Source organism: Sitophilus oryzae, unplaced genomic scaffold (assembly GCF_002938485.1).
Source record: "Sitophilus oryzae breed Bouriz unplaced genomic scaffold, Soryzae_2.0 scaffold_557_pilon_pilon, whole genome shotgun sequence".
Classification (NCBI taxonomy): Eukaryota; Metazoa; Arthropoda; class Insecta; order Coleoptera; family Curculionidae; genus Sitophilus; species Sitophilus oryzae.
Genome location: NW_022147148.1, coordinates 771428 through 792307, shown reverse-complemented (window position 1 = coordinate 792307; position 20880 = coordinate 771428). Strand labels below are relative to the sequence as shown.

Below are 20880 nucleotides of genomic sequence, written 5' to 3'. Positions count from 1 at the left end.
AAGTTTCGCTTCAAAAACTTGTTGGAATTAGGCAAAAACCTCACTATCTATTTTATATTGCCTATTTGAGCTATCGTAACTAATAAAAAATTAATAGCTATCGTAATATTAAAAATATTATTTCGAAACCATAACCATAACTTTATACGCACTTAGAGCTGAGGTACATAAGGAAATTGCTCTGTTACCATGTCACCCATTTCTAGAATATATGTACCTATATTTCTATAAAACAAATAATATCTAAAAATAAAAAAGACATTATTTTAATATTTATTTAATGCAATAAAGTTTAATTTCATGTTTTGTAGAAAATATTATGAATAAAACATTAAAATATTTATTTGCAATAATTACACTCGCATTTTTGTTACGAAGTCCCAAGTTTGCAACATAATATTATAATAAATTAAAAATAATTGAAATAAATATTTATATGGGTATATAAGAAGCAGTGGCAGCTCGTCAGGGTTGGCAAGGTAGGCAGGGTTGGCAAGGTCCAGCAAATTAGAAACATTTTTCGGGGTTGTCCAAGACTGTTTAAAATGCTATAATCGGGTGTATTTCAGAACACGCCACAGAACTAATAGGAGAACTAATTACTAATATTTGAGGTCTATTTTGAACTTATTAACATTATTTCTTCTTTAACACGTTTACCAAACACCGGTGTCGATATCAAAACCGGGATTTGAGATGAACATCGGTGTCCAGACCAACACCGGTGTCGAGATGAACACTGGTGTAGAGATGACCACCGGTGTTATAGATTAACATCGGTGTTGTAGATGAACACCGGTGTCGGTGTCGACAGCGGAACACCGCATAGCTCATATTTGACCATCGGTTTCAGCCCAATACCGGTGTTGAAACGGTGTTCCGGTGTTTGGAACAGGAACAGGCCTACGTATATCTAAGTGTTCCATGTAAATGATAGTAAGTCGACTGGCTGTCTAATGAGTCGGCTGTGATTTGAGTTATTATTCAGTAAAAACTATAGGTAGAGTCATAGTATAAGGAAACTAGTAGCTTTACTCCTTGTCAAATCTTTTGTTCTTTTTCTGCCACTTTATATGACCTTGTTCTCGCGTCCCGTAACCACTGACATAGTTGTATAGTCGTGGTCTATAACTAGGCAAAGTATAGTCGTGACACTCGCTATAGTTTCACAGAAATGTATTTAGGAAAATATGAGTTCACAATAAAATAAAATAAAAAAAAATTGATCATCGAGTAAAAATTTGCTTGAAAACAGAATATTTTCACATTTCGTGTAAGTAACAGTTCTTCTGTATTTGAAAATCTTCTGATGGGAAGAAATGCGGAAAGAATATGTAATGACATATTTTTATATTATTATCTATTTCAAAGATTTTCTACAACTTTTTTTTTAATTTAAAACAAATTTAATTTTAACGTGTTTGTTTTGTAGTAATATATTGATTAGGTGATTTTCATTGGATAAGTAATACATTGAACAACACATGGTACTAAATAATTAAATAACATATTTAAACTTCAATAATTGCTAATTAACATTACAGAAATTTCAAAAGAGAAAAGAAGCAAGAACAATGAGAAATAGCATCACTACTTTCTCACGTAATAAAAGAATATTTTTTTAGTTATTGTTACCGAGTCCCGAAGGTACCGAAAGAGCCGGGAATTAATAATTTCGAGTCCCGGTTCGTTGATATCTTAAAAGAACCGAGAATTTCCGGTTCTGAACCCTAGTTACCATATTATCAATTTCTGGGGTCAAAATATACTACTCCTAAAAATATTTGCATTTATTTTGCAGGGTTTTCGGAACCGGAGCTGCTTTTCGGAACTGGAAATTTCGGTACCATGCCTCTAAGGAACCGGGATTTCCAGTTTTTTTTCGGTACTTTCGGTACTAGCAAATTTTTGTTCAATGATGGTGCAGTTCGTTAAACAGCAAGCAAGGGATGGTTGTCAAAAGTAAAATCGTTAAAAATTGAGGTTTAAATGAAAATAATATCAAATTATTAAGTAATAATCAGTCATGAGAAAATTAACCTGAACACAAACATGATCACAAATGACTCTCAAAAAAAAACTGAAAGCACAATTTTTTAATTATTACTGCAATCAATAACAGCACACAGTGAGATTCATTTTTTGTCAATTCGTCTATGTGCTGGGACGCAACGCTCGAACCTCGCAGGTCGACGGACGGAACTTAACTGAAACGCTCGACAATCTGCCGATATTCGACAGATTGTAAAAGCTGGCAGAAAATATTTGAGAGAGTGCAACTACTCTTTTCCTTCTACTATGGTAGAGTGTAGAGTATGTTTTTTTAGCAGCGACATAAAATGATTTTCATTTCGGTTTCTATCGGTCAACGCGACCAACAACGATCATCGAGAAAAATATTAGAACAAAAATCACATGCGCCACCGCCGCGCCGGGCACTTGACAAACCCTGAACTCGCGCGCTCGAAAATCAGAATAGTCGCGAAATTTTCGTCGGCGGCTGACGAACGGCAAGTAACACGCACACCTTTGTATTTTCGACACGGAAACGGCCTATGACTCAAAAAATAGAACGTTGTATACATACAAACGCGAGATTCGTGCCTATAAAAATACAACTTGTTAACCGGGCGGAATTCTAAGGTTAAAATCGAGAGCCAATCTAGAATATAGGACCAAATTTTAAGCCCCTACCGGTACAACCCTTATAGGTACGTTTTAATTATAAGAATTGCTACAAATAAGTGTCATTTATGTATTGTGTCGTTAAAAAAACAACCGACAAATTGTATCTACTGCCTATGTAATTTCGTAGCGATACTGTAGTTCATTTTTATTTACTAAATTGAGTGTAAATAAAAAAATCCATTCCATGAACTTCTTTTGTATTATATATATATTTTCTTTTGTTATCTTGATTTTAAATTAAACATTGGTTTATTTACATGGTATTGCGACATTAAAAAAATTAACAGACACAATAGATACAACTTTATTAAATAAACATAGGCGGCGTCATTTTATCTTGTCATTTTTCTTTCGGTGAAAATGAAAAATAACAGAAAGGTAACGAGAATTTATCTAATCCTGATTGTTTGATCTCTGCATTGATTTTGTAATTTATTTTCACAAGCAAATTTTACAAAGTCCGCACTTATCTATATGTAGACAAGAAAATATTGTTTAAAATTTATTGCCATGTCTTTTCGTTTTGTGTATAACTTTTTATTCTCCCATAATAATTTCTCTTATCTTCTTGAATAATTTTAAAATTAATGAAATTTTTTGTCATAATGCGACGTTATACTAAAAACGAGAGGTCGCTACTGTCGCTACCATTACAACCCTTAGGTACGTTTCAATTATTAGGATTATTAATCCTAATTCATCATTAGGATTATTAATCCTAATCCTTCATTAGTGTGTCATTAAAAAAACAACCGGAAATTTTTTTCTAAGAATTTTTTAGTATGTATTGTCTGTAGAGATTTTGCAGTTTATTTTTATTTACCAAATTGAGTCACTATATTAAATAAAATGTTCCACTCCTTAAACTAAGTTTTGAGTACTTTGTCATATATATTTTCTTTTGTTGTCCAATTAATTCACTTAATATTTTGAAATAAATACAGGGTGTTTGTAATGTAACGAAATTTTTGATGTACAATTTTTTTTGTATATCTTAATTTTCATTCAGCCGATGCAGAAACGATTTCCACAGAACAATCACTGCGTCAGTTTTTTAGCAATATGACCCTGAAGTAAACTGACTTTATTTTTTTTTAAGTAAAAACTATGGTTCGGACGAAAAAAAAACAAGACTTCTTTTTGACAAGAGAGGTTTTTACCTCGGGCGCATAGCCTACGGTGCGACTATTTTGAGACAAAAGTTGCAAACTAGTTTACTCTCAAGCGCGGTTTTAGAACAGGGGTAATAGGGGTAATTCCCCTATTACACCTGCCCTAAAACCTGCCTAAATTGTCTGTAAATAAAAAAATCCATTCCATGAATTTCTTTTGTATTATATATGTTTTCTTTTGTTATCTTGATTTTAAATTAAAAATTGGTTTATTTACATGGTATATTGCGACACTAAAAAAACAGACACAATAGATACAACTTTATTAAATAAACATAGTTGAGTCATTTTATCTTATGTCATTTTTCTTTCGGTGAAAAATGAAAAATGACAGACAGGAAACGAGAATTTATCTAATCCTCATTTTTGATCTCTAAAGTGAATCTAAAATGTAGGACCAATACCAAATAATAATGATCCACTGCAAGTACAACCCTTAGGTACGTTTTAATTATTAGAGTTGGCTACAAATTAGTGTCATTTCTGTATTGTGTCATTAAAAAACCACCGGACAAATTGTATCTAGAATTTTTTGCTATGTATTTTCGTAATAATTCTGTAGTTCATCTTTATTTACTAAATTGAAAGTCTCACTTTATTAAATAAAAAATGCTAATTCCATTAACTTCTTTTGTATTATATATATTTTCTTTTGTTATCTTGATTTTAAATTAAAAATTGATTTATTTACATGTTATTGCGACACTAAAAAAAATTAACAGACACAATAGATGATACAACTTTATTAAATAAACATATAGTGCGTCATTTTATCTTATGTCATTTTTCTTACGATGAAAATAAAAAATAACAGAAAGAAAACGAGAATTTATCTAATCCCCATTTTTTGATTTCTGCATTGATTTTGTAATTTATTTTTCACAAGCACATTTTACAAAGTCCGGACTTACCTATACATATGTAGAGAAGAACCTATACTTTAAAATGTATTGTCATGTCTTTCGGTTTATGTATATTTTTTTGTTCTTTTTTGTTTCTTTTCTTTTTTCATTTCTCTTATCTTGAATAATTTTGAAATTAATGAAATTTTTGTCATAATGCGACGTTATACTTAAAATCCAGAGTGAATCTAGAGTATGTGACCAAGAGCAATTAGTGACCCACTACCAGTACAATCCCTACGTTCGGTGTGATAAAGCTGTGATTTTTTCAAATGTTCCGGAAGAGTTGTATTGAGTGTTATTGCACTCACACTACAACGACGCAATTATTATTATGCTCTCCTTTTCGTGTTAACATTTTTTCGGCAAATTATCATTTGAAATTGTCACATAATAACGCTACCCGCTAATAATTTACTACCCGAAACAGCGTTATATCACACAAACTTCATACCTGAGAATTTTATAGTTTCAATAACTGGCACTAGTAGTTAGCACTAGTAGCCACAATTTTAATGTTTCAATCATCAATGCGATCAACATCGGGACTGCGTGAAATACTGAGCCGGAATGTTCCAATTTCTACCGTACGAAGCGCTGTGTGGCACTATTGTTGAAATTTTTAAAATCAAGTGAAATGCACCAAGCCTATAGAAAAAAAAATGGCGCCGAGAGGCACCTATAGCCGCCCATACTAAAATATGTAAATAATCAATTATCTCAAAAACTGCGACTTTGACTGATTTTGATGTTATTACAAATTTTGTTGCAAATTTTATTCCTAATCTTAAATTGAAAACCGCGTTTCGCTAGCTACTGAGTTACAATTTTTTTAAATTTTTAAGCCTACCAACTTTTTATTAACATATTTTAGTACGGGCAGCTATACGTGCCTCCTGGCGCCAATTTTTTTCTATGTAATGAAGTTCTTATAATTTTTATTGACAGTCATCTGCTCTTATTTAAGTGAAATATCATTATATTTTGTTTAAAACATTACCAATCCAAGGAACATTTTTTAAGAAAAAAATTAATTTATGCTGGGTTAACCAATGATATTGCATTTTAATGGTTATTTTAGCCTAATTGGGTGATCAAACACTAATTCAAGGTTTATTAAGTAAAATCTAACTAAATTAATCGAAATTATTTAATTTTTCTCTGAAAATTATGTAATAGCATAAAGTTATTTACATAAAACCAGTGATTCAATAAATTAATTCTGTATCTGTATAATATGAGGGGCATCAAAATTACTATCCATTTCGATAAAAAAAAACATAAAAGAATACCATTAGCGTAACTAGCAATTTATCCTGGGGTGGGCCTGGGGGGCCTAGTGTTGAGCCCAGGGGAAGCCTAGGGCTTTTGTTTTTTTAAAAATTAAAAATAATATTAAAAAACACATTTTTGGAATAAAACCTTTACATGAATTTCTCTATCAATAAATTTCATAGGCTTGGTTATCAAACCGTGTTCCCGTAGATTACTTAAATACCTACAAATTTTCTAGAACATTTTTTGAACACAACAAAATAATATTAACTAAACAAAACTGGAAAACGTCATTTTTACTGCATCACAAGCAAATAAAATTAATACTTAGCCAAGAGTCATAATTCAGGATTTCTCTGGGGGTGCCCAGCAGCAGGAGGGGGGGGGGGGAAGGGCGGCACCCCTGTTGTTACGCCAATGAAGAATACGGATCCCACGCATTGCATATGTTACGGTTAAAGTGCGATGTCCAGTTAATGTCGACATTAACAGTTTAATGTTAGGGTTTGGTTCCAAAAAATCCTGTCAGACCTGACAATTATTATATTCCTGTATTATATTCCAAAATAATTGTTTTGTTTCTTTTGTAAGGAAAAATATTCTTCCTCACAAACTATATTTCTTTAATATTTGCTATAGATTAAGAGTTTTGTCGCTAACAATCTCATATACAGGGTGGTTCGAAATGTATTTGGGAAACTTGAAAAAGTTCCTCAAAAAAGTTCTTATAAATTATGTCCTTAAATGCTTCATTATTTCTGCACCCTGGAGATACAGGGTGTAGAAATTTCATTTTTATTTCGGTTTTATTATTTTACTCAAATAATTTCTGAACTAATGTCGATATTCGGATTCAAATTGGTATCTGGGTGTTTTTTGACATGAAAAATTTGATTTCGATGTCAATATGACTCCTATTTGTAGGGGGCGAGGGCACCACTTAACTATTTTAAAAAGTAATGTTTCGTCCGTACCTGAATTAAAATACCGAATAATAAAATATACGTTTCCGCCGCTTTTTACGTTAAAAAGTATCTTCGTAAAAATCACTACGGCTAACCATTATCAAGATATTTAGAATGGAAATTATCAATATATGTCAATGACAAGAAATAAACATGTTACTCGTAGACCAAGAGACCTTAATTATGATACCTTTACCAAGAGAACTTTTTTTATCAAAAACTCCAAGACACCAATTTTTATCCAAATATCGATGTTAGTTCGGAACATACACTATCGGACAGAAGTAGAGCAACAAAGTGCATTTTTATTCATGTTTGAATAAAAAAAAATATTAGGTTCTGATTTTCAGCTATGTTTACTAACAAACTATTCTTACAAAAAAAAATAATATTTTACAAAATTTTGGTGTACTTTTAATCAGTTTAAAAATGGTAAATAATAATGATTATAAAAATTGAGGAGAATGGGGGCGACAATAGAGAAACTAATTGTATTCAGCAGATTTTATTGTGTCTTATTTCAACAAAAAATATTTATCACATTTAAGAACAATAATAATTGAAAGTAATACATTAGTAATTGATAGAATATCCATTATTATTAATAACTTGCTGATAACGGCGCGGCATTGAAGCAATCAACTTCTGAATGACATTTTCGGGAAGATTTGTCCAAACTTCATTAATTTTATCTATCAAGGATTGTTTATTTGGAAACATTTGGGTACGAATACGACGTTCTACTTCTTCCCAGAGATTTTCAATGGGATTAAGGTCTGGGGATTGTGCTGGCCATTGCAAAACTCGAAAGTCATTTTCCCTAACCCACTGTTGAACAACTTGTGAAGAGTGTTTTGGATCGTTGTTTTGTTGGAAAATAAAACGCAGTGGCATTTCCCATTCTGCATAAGGAAGCATAACATTCTGCATGATATCCCTATAAACAAATCGGTCCATCGTGTCATTAATAAAGTGTATAGGGCCTATCCCATTCCATAAGAAACAACCCCATGAAAATACAATACCTTTACCGTGTTTAATTGTAGGTGTTACGTATTTAGGATTAAACTTTGTATTGATTGGTCGTCTCACACGTCTCATTCCATCAGGATTTAATTTTCTGCAGCGCATTTCATCGCTGAACAGAACTTTTTTCCAATCATTGACGGTCGAGTTTAAATGCCGACGTGCGAATGCCAACCTTGCTGCTCTATTTCATTCCGAAACTAACGGCTTTTTAGCAGGACGTCTACTAAATAACTTTGCATCAACTTACTACTTGCAATCTTCTTTGTACTGTTCGTATACCAATCGTAATTTCTGGAATTTCGGCAATAATTCTACGTGCGGACCAAGGATCATTTTGAGCAATTCTTTTGATGCGTCTGTCGGTCATTACTATTGTTTTCTCTGGCCTTCCCGATTTTGGCAACTTTTCTAAGTGTCCCCTCTCATTATACGATGAAATTATTTTAGATACACTGTACCGGGGTAACACAAACTGTCTTGAAATATCGGTTTGTTTGTTACCTTCCATGAATGCATTCACAACTCTTTGCTTCAAGTCTTTTGAAATTGGAATTACTCTTGGCATGACTAATCCAGCATAGAAATGTTAAAAAAAACATAAAATAAACGTCGCACAATTATGTTGGCCTTTACTTTTGCTAAAACCCTTCTTTGGAATGAATTATTTGAATGTTACTCTACTTTTGACGCGTTACTATTAAGGATTTAAAACTAAATGTCAAAATAAATTCATTTGTTTTGTTAGTAAAAATTCTTGCTGTCATGTATACTCATAGCCTACTTCGTAGTTTTTAAATTTTATTGTATTTGTATTATCATGCATGTATAATTGGGTACCTATGATTTGCAATACTACAATATTTCGAGCAAGTGTTAAGTTTCATTTCTTTGTCCGATAGTGTATGTGGAAAAATCAAAATAAAAATGAAACTTCTACACCCTGTATCTCCGAAACTAAGCATTTTAGGGCATACATTTATACGAACTTTTTCACTTATTTTTATCTGCAGAATATGCTGCTGAATTTTTCTGAATACAATTTTATATATCCGATATACATACATAGAAACAATCTATTTTAATTTAAAACTACCTACCTTGTTTTTTTTGGATTGTAAGTAGATCATTAATATAAATAACAAATAATAACAAAAAATGATATGCCACACTCAATATTTTTTTTGTTTTGGAAATTTGGACACATTTTATTTAAACTAATTTCAAGTCCGGCTCTGTTTTTTTTAATATTTAATATATTCATCGCTAAAATATTGATAAGCTTTCAAACTTAACAATGACGTGGGTTGAATACGGAAAATCAAATGCAATACATTTTTTTATAAAAAATAATATAAATAAAATGTAATATAAACAATCAAATAATTTCCCCGGAAGATGGATTGGAAATGGTAGAGCAGTATAATGGCCAGCGAAGTTCCTGGACTGTCTGATGACGTCAAGTAATGCGACAGGTACAAATTTTACAAAAAAATGAAATCAACACATCTCGGCAGTTACAATAAAGAGTACAAAATGCATTCAAAAGTATAAGAACATCTATTCAAAAGCTATAAATAAAATTGAACGAAAAATAAATTTATGCATAGGGAGGGTGGTAAGTGGTAACCCTTTCGCACATGTAGACTATGTAGAGCATTAGAAACTAGTTTGTAGAAGTTAATTTAGTCATAATAACTACGATTAATATTATGCAAATTATTAGATTTGACACTGACACTGAGAATTTCAAATTCACAATAAGAAAAATTAAAAATAATAATTGCTGATCTGGATATTATTTATTTCAATCTTTCAATTGGCTCAATATTCCTTATTCAATGTTAATTAGCACTGATCAATATTGTTGCGATGAATATAATCAGATTAAATAATTTAAAAAACAGAGTCGGACTTTAATTTTTTTAAATAATAATTAAATAGTTTTGTTGCTGTTAAGGTACTCAAAACTAAAAAAAATATAAAGTGTGGCATATCATTGTACTCAGGAGACTGAGTTTGTACTCAGGAGACTGAGTCCTTTCAACGTCTGAAATAAAAAATGCAGGTCCGTCTCACAAATTATCAGCTAATTTGAAAACCTAAAAATACCATCAGATAGCCCTAATAAAGTGGCTATGAGAATGTGCAATTAGATTTTTGATTTTCTAAAAAGTAACGACAGGAAAAAATAAAATTAGTTTTCAGAAAAATCAGTTTTTTTGAAAAAACTCAGCAATCCTTGAAATTTTTACAACTTTTTTGATGGCATCTTGGTGAACAGCCCAAGGCGGAACTTTGCCCCAATTTAACCATCTTCGTATCTATTACGGTTTCCGAGATACCAATGCTCGTACCTCGAATTTGTAGCACCCTGTCATTGCTCGTCATCTCTGAGGTATCTTAACGCCGTTTTTTATTTTTAGTGTTAGCCTCGCTATTCGCTGATTCGGTTCGTCAATTCGGCGGAATGTCGATTTTTGAATGAACCCTCAAAAGAAATACAGGGTTGTTCACCACATACGACACGGAGTATTGTAGCTAAACGATGAGATTTTTACAAATTGTAAGTTTTGGGTTCGATGAAGGACTATTAGAGGTACAATTTAAAAATAATTTTACAAGATACAGAGTGTCCCAAATAAGTAAAAAATATCAAAGTTGTATTTTTTTAAATGGAACACCCTGTATATTATTACATTTTTAGTTTCTACGATTAAAATAAAGGTAAATTTGATTAAGGTTTATTATACTTAAACCTTTCCGTTTTTGAAATATTTTCAATTTTGTGAAATTGCAGTAAAAATTTTAAGGCTTCATTTCTCCAAGGGTATCAAAGTTTTTAATACTAAATATTTACTGGTTTATTTACTGATCAGTTATTGTGTTGCAATAATAAAAATAATACTACCTTATACAGAGTGTCTAAAAATTTATTTTAAATAATTATTAGCTTCAAACGGTAATAACTTGTTTAATTTAAATAGACTGTATATTTTACGAGAATCAGATGCACAATTTAATTGTCTATCAAATTATATTATACCATTTTTTACCTATCTGTTTAAGTTTCCGTAGAAAATGCATTTTCTTGTAATTTAGAACTTATTTATCAATATACCCATGGACTATTGACATTTTAGATTATTTTTAAAGATGTACCAAATTTTTAAAGAGTACAGATAGTAATATTGTCGATATAATTCGTTTATTTCATTGAAAAATAAAAAAAAAGTGTTTAAATATTTGTTAAAGAGGATCAATTAATATGATTCCAGTATTCAAACTACATTAACTGACTGTTTGCGTTGATTAATAATAATTGCTCCAAATACTAATAAACTGAATTTTGTATGGGCATTAGAAGTGTGATAAAAAGTAACACCTTAAAAATGATATTTCATTTTTTAATAAATGCTTATTTATAACTACAGAGACTTTAATTTGATAACTTATTATTATATTGATTTCTGACTCAAATCCACATTTATTTATAATAATTTAATAACGAACACAATTAAGTATGTAATTAATTAGTATATGGGCGCAAATAATGGTGTTATATTTAATTAATGGTATACTCTTTTATAAAGATTTAAATAGTTTTCTTTTTGCATACAAATGGGCTAGTAATATTATCGTTTTGCTAAAAACGATAATATTACTAGTCTGTACATTTTGTACATTTGTTGCTTTAAAAACAATCTAAAATGTCAATATTCCATTGATATATTGATAAATGAGGTCTAAATTATAAGAAAATGCATTTTATACGAAAACTTGAAGGGATAGGTAAAAAATGGTATAATACAATTTGATAGACAATTTAATTGTGCATCTGATTCTCCTAAAATATACAGGGCATTCCATTTAAATTAAAGAAGTTATTGCCGTTTGAAGCTAATAATTATTTAAAATAAATTTTTAGACACTCTGTATAAGGTAGTATTATTTTTATTATTGCAACACAATAACTGATCAATAAATAAATTTAATTAAATATTTAGTATTGAAAACATTGATACCCTTAGAGAAATGAAGCTGTAAAATTTTTACTGCAATTTCACAAAATTGAAAATATTTCAAAAACGGTAAGGTTTAAGTATAATAAACCTTAATCAAATTTACCTTTATTTTAATCGTAGAAACTAAAAATGTAATAATATACAGGATGTTCCATTTAAAAAAATACAACTTTGATATTTTTTATTTATTTGGGACACTCTGTATCTTCTAAAAATATTTTTAAATTGTAGCTCTAATAGTCCTTCAACGAACCCCAAACTTACAATTTGTAAAAATCTCATCGTTTAGCTACAATACTCCGTGTCGTATGTGGTGAACAACCCTGTATATACTCAGATGCAAAAAAAACGCAACGGAGAAAATTTTGGTCAAATTTAAACTCTTATAGTTTTTGATATTTTTAGCTCTATTTTCATGATTTTTTTAGCAAGCTGCATATTATTATATCAGCTTTAATTTGTAAACATAGTTTTTTAATAAACTTTAGTATTTGGCATATTATACAGGGTTAATCGAGGGGTTGTTTTTTTACCCTAATTTTTACACACTCTGTGCAATAATTTCGTGTGTAAATTTTCCTGAAATATAATTTTACGTCAGAACCATGTCTCCTGAGCATTTTATTTTTTGGATCATGTCAATACATGCCTCGGTTAATTTTTACTAGCGAAATGAACTTTCCACCAACAATTTGCAATTTTTTTAATTATAATGTATTTTTGAAGTTTTATTTTTCAATATGACAAGGCAGCTTTGGTGATTATTGTGAACTATACAGGCAGTCTTCGATTTACGTCGTTTCGTGTTACGTCGTTTCGAGTTACGTCGAACAAATTTTTGTTACTATTCCTCAAAGTTACGTCCCACTGTTTCGAGTTTCGAGTTACGTCATTTTTCGAAAAGAACGATCTAAATTTTAAAAGAAGTTTGGATATAAACAATAAAATTTTAGCAACATACAAGCAGGGTTGACATATCCTCATAATGAAAAAGCGGGACAGTGTTGATCATTACTTAATTAGCAACTATTATGACTTTTGACGACACCCACAATAAAAGTTCCAACCAGCTTTATTAAATAACTTCGCTTGGTCCTTAAAGAAGAATGGGAAAATATAACGCAATATGATATATTCAGTCTCAATGACAGTATGAACAAACGTATACAGGCAGTTATAGCCAGTGGAGGCAATACAAATTAGGGTATTTTTTACAATTTCCTTTTTCTGTTTGAATGAGCACAAGCAATTTTCCCAACTCCCTACTTTTTTTTAGAGGCCATAATACATGTAATAATGTATCGTGATAGGAATAAAAACCCTTGTTTTAAAAAAATTGTTTTATTAATTTAAAATTTAAATTTAACATTATTGAACATTATAACATGCATAAATAATTATTGTTATAACAACTCTAAACTAAAATTAAAATAAAATCGTATCATCCTTAATATTTTATTTAATAATTAGCGTGTACCAGCGACTTCGTTCCCGTCGAATTAATCATTTGTAATGGTGATGATAAAGCAAAGCAAGAATTTCCATTAACATAAAAACTGGATAAAATTTTCTCACATTTATGTCAGCATGAGAAAAAACAATATGGCGATATTATTATTTAATTTGGTAATACTTGAGGGGTAGTTTTATCTCGTTGGAATTTGACTTTCGAAAAATCCGTTTGCCAAAAATAAGCTTTTTACGTCAAGCCGTTTAAGCAGAATCGTGGTTAAGAAATTACCCAACTTTTTGGAGCACCCTGTATGATTTTTTAAAAAAATTCAAAATATGTAAAAAACCAAATAAATTATTCTTGTCCAAGCGTTTTCCCGGAAGACGAACCGTTTTTTAAATAACAAATATTGTAATATTTGAGGGGCGTTTTTACCCTCTTGGAATTTGAGATTCGAGAAACCCCTCCTTATCGAACCTCTACACCCCACATTCAATCCGTTTACCAAAAATCAGCTTTAAACGTCAAGCAGTTTAAGCAGAATCGTGATTACTCAATGGTCATATTTTATGAAACACCCTGTATAAATTTATAAAAAATCTTAAAATATGTAAAACAACAAAATAAAATATACGTGTTTAAGAGTTTTCCGAAAAACTCACCGGTTTAAATATAAAAATATTTTAATATTTGAGGGATAGTTTCACCTCCTTAGAATTCGAGTTTCGAAAAATCCCTTCTTATCGAACCTCTACACCCTAAAGTCAATCTGTTTTCCAAAAATCAGCTTTTTACGTCAAGCGCTTTAAGCAGGATCGTGATTAATCAATTACCAGATTTTTCGAAACACCCTGTATACATTTTTAAAAAATCTTAAAATATGTAATAAAACAAAATAACATATACGTGTTTAAGCGTTTTTCGGATACTTGGCCGTTTTTAAATAAAAAAATATTGTAATATTTGAGGGGTGGTTTCACCCTCTTGGAACTGGAATTTCGAAAAAAACCCTTCTTTATCGAACCTCTACACCCTAGAATCAACCTGTATGCCAAAATTGAGCTTCTTACGTTGAGTGGTTTGGGCAGGATCGCGTGATTAATCAGTATGTCAGTCACTTAAGGATTTTTATATTAGTATAGACTAGTCGTCTGGTCTTGAAAGTGGCCCAAGTTGTTATTATTTTTTGTAATCTAAGTTGATGGCAATATCCGCTTCACATTAGTGCAGCGGCAAATTTTTTTTTTTATTTTTGACAAATTTGGGATTTAGACGCCGCGTCGCGTTGTCATGACTAATATCCCAACTCAATTACACATTGGGGGGGGGGGGGGGACATTTTTTGTATTTAGAGTATTTCAAAATGTTTAATGGTTTCGCAGATATTCGCGGTTTGGTTTGGCATTTGATATGCCATAATAAATTTCTATCAAAGCCACCCAATTATTTTTCTCTCGTATTTTACCGTTGACAGAGCCAAGCACACACCAAACCATTAAAATTTTTGAAATACGTTAAATACAAAAAATGTTCATTTTTTAATTCTCCATCTAATAAAAAATAATATACAAGGTGTTCCATTTAAAAAAATAAAAAAAACATATTTTATATTTTAGAAAATTTGGCGTAGAATTTTGAACACTCTGTATGATTTAAGATTACAATATTTATATCAAAATTAAGTATAGACCATCTAAAATAAATACCTAATATAGTTTTGATTTCAAGGCAGTTATTGTAATATTGTATTTGTAATATATTTTTTTAATGAAGCTTGAAAAATATTTATTTTTTATTTATTTATTAATATCTCTGAAACTATCTAAATATATTTATTCATATCTTAGGATTATGTAAAGTGATCTGAAAGGACGCCAAAAATGCAATAATATACAGGGTGTTCCATTTAAAAAAATCATCCCGATTCACTCACACTTTTTTGAGCTACCCTATAGAAGTTCAAATATTTGCCTCAAATACATCTTTGTACATTATTTAGGTTTACACTTAAACTAAATACCCAAGTTTTTTATTCTAGGAGCTACAGATGCCCGACGCATTATTGCCGTACCCTGTATAAGTAAATTAAATCCCATTAAAAATATAAAACGACTTTCATTCTAACCCAAATTTCAAAAATGTTCAATTCATGATTTTACCAATGCTTATTCACAATCATATTTTTGTCAATTTTACACATATTTTATTTTTTATCTTGAAAACTTTAAGAGATAAGTATAGGTTAGTATATGCGAAAAATTATGAGATATGAAAGTAGTTTCCAAAAATGTAATAATATACTGGGTGTTCCATTTAAAGTAACAAAGATGTTTTTTCTTAATAGTACCTAAAATTCACTTTTCTTAATAGTAGGTACCGAAAATTCAAAGTTTCAATTTTGTAAGACTAGAAGAACTTCTAGAAGTACCTTAGAATTTTGATGACGGTGAGCGAATCGGTGTGAGAGACAAATAATAACTAATAATGAAAAAAAATGTCAGTAAAATATTTTTAGATTCTGAAATCATTTGAGTTTTTTTTTCACAAAAATTTGTCAACTTTATCAGTAAATGCACATTCAATTTAATGGAATTTACGTTTTTTGTTTTTATTTCAAATAGTTTGTTATCTCCGTAAATAAAAATATTTAGTGCACATTCAATTTAATGGAATTTACGTTTTTTGTTTTTATTTCAAATAGTTTGTTATCTCCGTAAATAAAAATATTTAGTGCACATTCAATTTAATTGAATTTACGTTTTTTGTTTTTATTTCAAATAGTTTGATATCTCCGTAAATAAAAATATTTTACTTTTTTTTTCATTATTAGTCATTATTTGTCATCAGCAATAATTTCCCACCCCTTTATGCGTATAGGTTAAGAATCACCCTGTATACAAATAAAATAAGTCCAGATCAAATCGATTAATTCTAGTTTTCTACCTTTTTTTGGACTGGAGAGTAAAGGTCGCATTTGCCGCACGCGCCGCACGAATCACACTTTTTTTTCCTGTCGCGCACACTGAGCCGTACCGAACGCGCCGCACGCGCCCCGTTATTCGCTATTTTGTTTCTTTTTGCCCCTACTACACCCGTATTTGCCAATAGAATTTCTCATCAGTCGCTTCCAGAGTCCTGTCTGCGGTGATAAGCTTGTTTTTTAATATTTCTCGACAATGAATGAAAACGAACAAGAAATCATTATAAGCTTCTTGCTAATAGAAGAAGAAATCACGAGAAAGAATCGAAAGTTATAGGTTCACAATATTTGCAAAAATCCACATTATTTCCATATTTAATTGAGGATGAACTAAAAAATGTTCAATATGAACCATGAAAAATTTGCGAACTTTCTTAGCATATTGAATTTCTAATCTCCTCTTCGGCTACCTACGATACGTAGAGTCGAAGGAATTGCGTTTGACGTCAGCAGCACTAGCCGCATTTATCGAAAATCATTCTGGCCCAACAATGCTGGCCCCATTTTCGTCGATGCGATTCGTGCGGCTCTGGCTAGTGTGCGCACCTTCACTGAAAGTAACACAAACAATATTTTTCTTCGGTTGATGCGGCGCGTGCGGCTCTGGTCAGTGTGCGCGTATCTTAAGCTACGGGTAGCGGCTAGACAACTAATTTTTAATCCATAAGGATATTTCGAGATTTTTCATTTTTTCTGTCATTATAAGCCTAAAGCCCCGTTCTCAGAACGACGTCGCTGGCGACACAGTTTGACGTTTCAAACAATCAATGGGAGTTGTACTAAATTTAAAATTGACAGCTGTTTGAATTTTGTACAAATCTAATTGGTTCTTTCGATGTGTCGCTGGCGACACTCGCTGTTCTGAGAACGGGGCTTAATAGTACCTAAAATTCAAAGTTTGAAGTTTGTGACATATCTAGAAGTACCTTAGAATAATAGAAGATTATTTTCTTTTATCTATGCTTAGAATGAATTCTGATGATCTGTCAGTGAGTCAATGTCGAAATTAAAGATATTTGACAAGCGATAATTCATAAAAAAAAAAAAAAAAAAAAAATATAAATAGTGTTGTGGTAATACATAGCACGCTATTAGTGATGTCGTCATCTTTTAGTAAAAGATTGCAAATTTTCTTTGCTTAATCAAGCAAAGAATACAGGGTGTCAAGTAAGTCAAGCAAGGCCGCGTAATGACCTTTCGAAGAAAGAGCTGATGTTACGCCCGGCTGTGCGTCGACTTGGTGGTGCACATCTGCGTGACCCAAGTATATCTTGACATATTGTTACTCTATTTCATTATCAGTACAGTCGCTGAAGGTGCAGCTAAAAATAGTTTAAGCATATTAGTAGGCAATGTATTGCTACAAACAGAGCGAAAATAATAAAATTTAATTTATAATTAAATAATATATAGAATATAGAAATAATTTAGTAATTTCGGTGTTACTAATTTTTGATTTTTGTTAAGTATGGTATGGTGTGTCCGATTAAAGAAGTTACTGAGAAGAACTATCAGTTATACAAAAGTTTTCTTTCCTTTTTTCAAAGAAATGTGAATAATGTGATATTTTTGTCTATTAATAAAATCTATCTTGTAATTAGTTTTCTTGAACTTGATTTTAAAACTCTTGTTAATTAGTATTCAAATTTTTTCATCCCATAAAACATACAAAAAAAAAAATTGTGTTAATAAATTTTATTGGTTAATATTTTATTAAATAAAAAAAAAAAAAAAAAAAAAAAAAAATAATTTATATTCTTTATATTTGATTACATAATATATGCGTTCAGTAAAATGCAGATGTTATGGTTGGTATTCGATTTTTTTCTAAAGCACAGTAATAGCTCTTCGTGGATCGATCATTTTATTTCAACTCTGCTCTCTATTGACTGTAGTTTTTGTTATCTTAGATTTATATTAACATACATAATAGATCTCTTTACTCAGACCTGTAACGTTAAGCTCAATTACGCGATGTTTTTAGTCTGAAGAGTACGGCGAGTTTTTTTAAATCGATTATAGTGTAAAGAAAGTTATCCATGAAAAGTTTTACCAGATCTGACAAAATTATCACTAATATATAATAATATTTTATTTATAAAAAACGTAAAACCATGTTTTCAGGCTGAGGGCGTCGAGCGTCGCGTCCACTCCATTGAACTCGAACCCCAACGCTCAGCGGACGCCAGCGCAACGCCAAACGCACGCTCGTGTGCCTGATACGGTCTATTATTTATAGTTAAGTGATTGATGTCATTTCAAACAGCGGACGCGACGCAAAGGCGACGCGACGCTCGACGCTCTCAGGCTGAATGTACGCTTTAAAGGCGGATATTACTTACTAACACACAACTAACTATTTGAATATAACCTTCGCCAATTTGTCACAATTCGCTTATTACAAAACACTACACATTTTTACTAGGCGCTTCAACAATTAAAAAGATAAAAATCTAGTATTGATCCTTCGGATTTCATATATATCACATGAATTCGGGTAGTATTCTGAAGGCATATAGCGGCCAAATGTCATATTATTATTATCTATTTTTCAAATGGCCGTTCTAGAAAAGAAAAGTGAAATTTGAACATTTAAGTGGGTTTATGACATAAATTTCAAATTTTATTCAGTGTAATTTAGATTAAGAATCTGCTTTGTGTGGCATGATTCATATTATATCGAAGCGTTCAGATATCGGTTCATATGGGGTTGTGCCCGTCTAGCTCTGCAATTAGACGTTCTTAGAGAACTTATAATATCTTAATCGGGATTTTTTGTGTCATGTGTTTCACAAAGGATCTATCGGATTACAAGTTGATTTTCAGTATGAAAGAGGTCTGAAAATCAGAAGGCTTGTGGTTAGGATTTATACTACAAATTTGAAGGATTGTAGGAAATCATACTGTATAAAGAATACATCGTTCTAAACATTATCAGGGGTGGAGCGCCATCGTTCAATACGGTTCCGCAACGGCATCAGGGCCATGTAGGTATAATTTTTTTTCAGAGATATAATGTTATGAAACATCGTAAAAGTTTTGTTGTGAGCGTGAACACATTTGTCCCAAAAATGATTGCATAATATTCAACCCTCTAAGCGGAGGGGTGTACCTCCCAATTTTTCGAAATTGGGGTCGTGGTCCGCAGATGAAACGGGCTGTCATTTTTCGTATATTCTTTCCGCTTCGTTTGTTGAAATCTGGTCGAGTCATTTGAGGAACTTGAAGGATGAAATTTGAATAGAGTGGTATTTTAAACATTTAGCAGAGTAAAGTAGTGATATAATAAATTCCTCGACCAATTTGTTTTTTTCTTATTATTTCTAGATGTTTTTTTTTTTTCTAATAAAGTTTTTTGAGGATCTAATTAGGTGTATGAGGTGTACTTTCTTTTTTGAACGGTGTAGGTAATCGGCACAACTGTCGGTAGTGGGCTGAGGACAACCCCAAAGTTTTTCACGAGGTGCACACACAAAACCCTCAGACATTGAACGTGTGGGCTGGTTTTTTTGGAAATTCTATTGTGAGTGCTTTTTTTCTTCCTGGAGAATCTAACAGGTGATATGTAACTTTGGATTGTATGGAAAAGTACTATCGACCCATGCCCTAACATGACATCTAGAGAACAATCTGGATACGCAGAATAATATGTTAACAAGATGCGGTGCAGCTTCACATTAAGCTCTCAAAATGTGCTTAATTATTTAAACAATATACTTTCCCGGTCGGTGGATAAGACGAAGAGGTGCAATTGAGTGGTCTCCCCGGTCACCCGACTTGACTCCTTTAGACATTTTTCTATGGGGACACATAACAAGTAAAGTGTATAGCACACCACTCGCCTTATTAGAAGACCTGCGAAAACGAATTATTGATATTTGTCACGAACCCGCAAGTTCTTCAGAATGTTCTAGAACGGATTGAAAACAATTTGTTTTACTGTATGGAGATTGACGGGCAACATTTTCAGCATTGCTTCATTAATAAAGATAAGTTTTTTAATTAATTCAATTTATGCGTTTTTGCAAAAAGTACTTTTCAAAATTTCAATCTTTCCATATTTTCAAATGACTCGACCATTTACAAAAACAAAAGTGGGGAAATATAGAGAACAGAAAGCCCTTTTCATTGAGGTGCACTTAACCCCCCTTCCCATTTGAAAAAAGTTGAAATTTAACAGAAGGTTGAAGATTTTAATCATTTTTGGGCAAAAATAAAAAAAAAAAAAAAAATTGACGTGTTTTGGATTTTTTGAAAAAAAAATACCTAGCTGTTATGCCTTGCGGAACGTTTTCGATGAGCCACCCTGTATTTTAATTTATCACAGAATTAAAACTAGATATAAATATATAACTGTGTAACAAAAATCAGCTAGATCAAATTAAATGCTCAAA

General features: G+C 31.3%; 1 protein-coding gene across 4 annotated transcripts in view; it reads left to right on the top strand.

Annotated features, from left to right (window-relative positions):
- Nucleotides 1-2409: 2409 nt before the first annotated feature.
- Nucleotides 2410-20880, top strand: part of LOC115887253 (protein SERAC1) — a 160550-nt gene continuing 142079 nt past the window's right edge. For 3 of the 4 annotated variants that reach the window (XM_030906632.1, XM_030906631.1, XM_030906630.1), the window contains exon 1: nucleotides 2410-2711. The gene's annotated coding sequence lies outside the window, so the exon portion shown is untranslated. The remainder of the gene's footprint in view (nucleotides 2712-20880) is intronic. The other variant, XM_030906634.1, reaches the window with a different exon arrangement.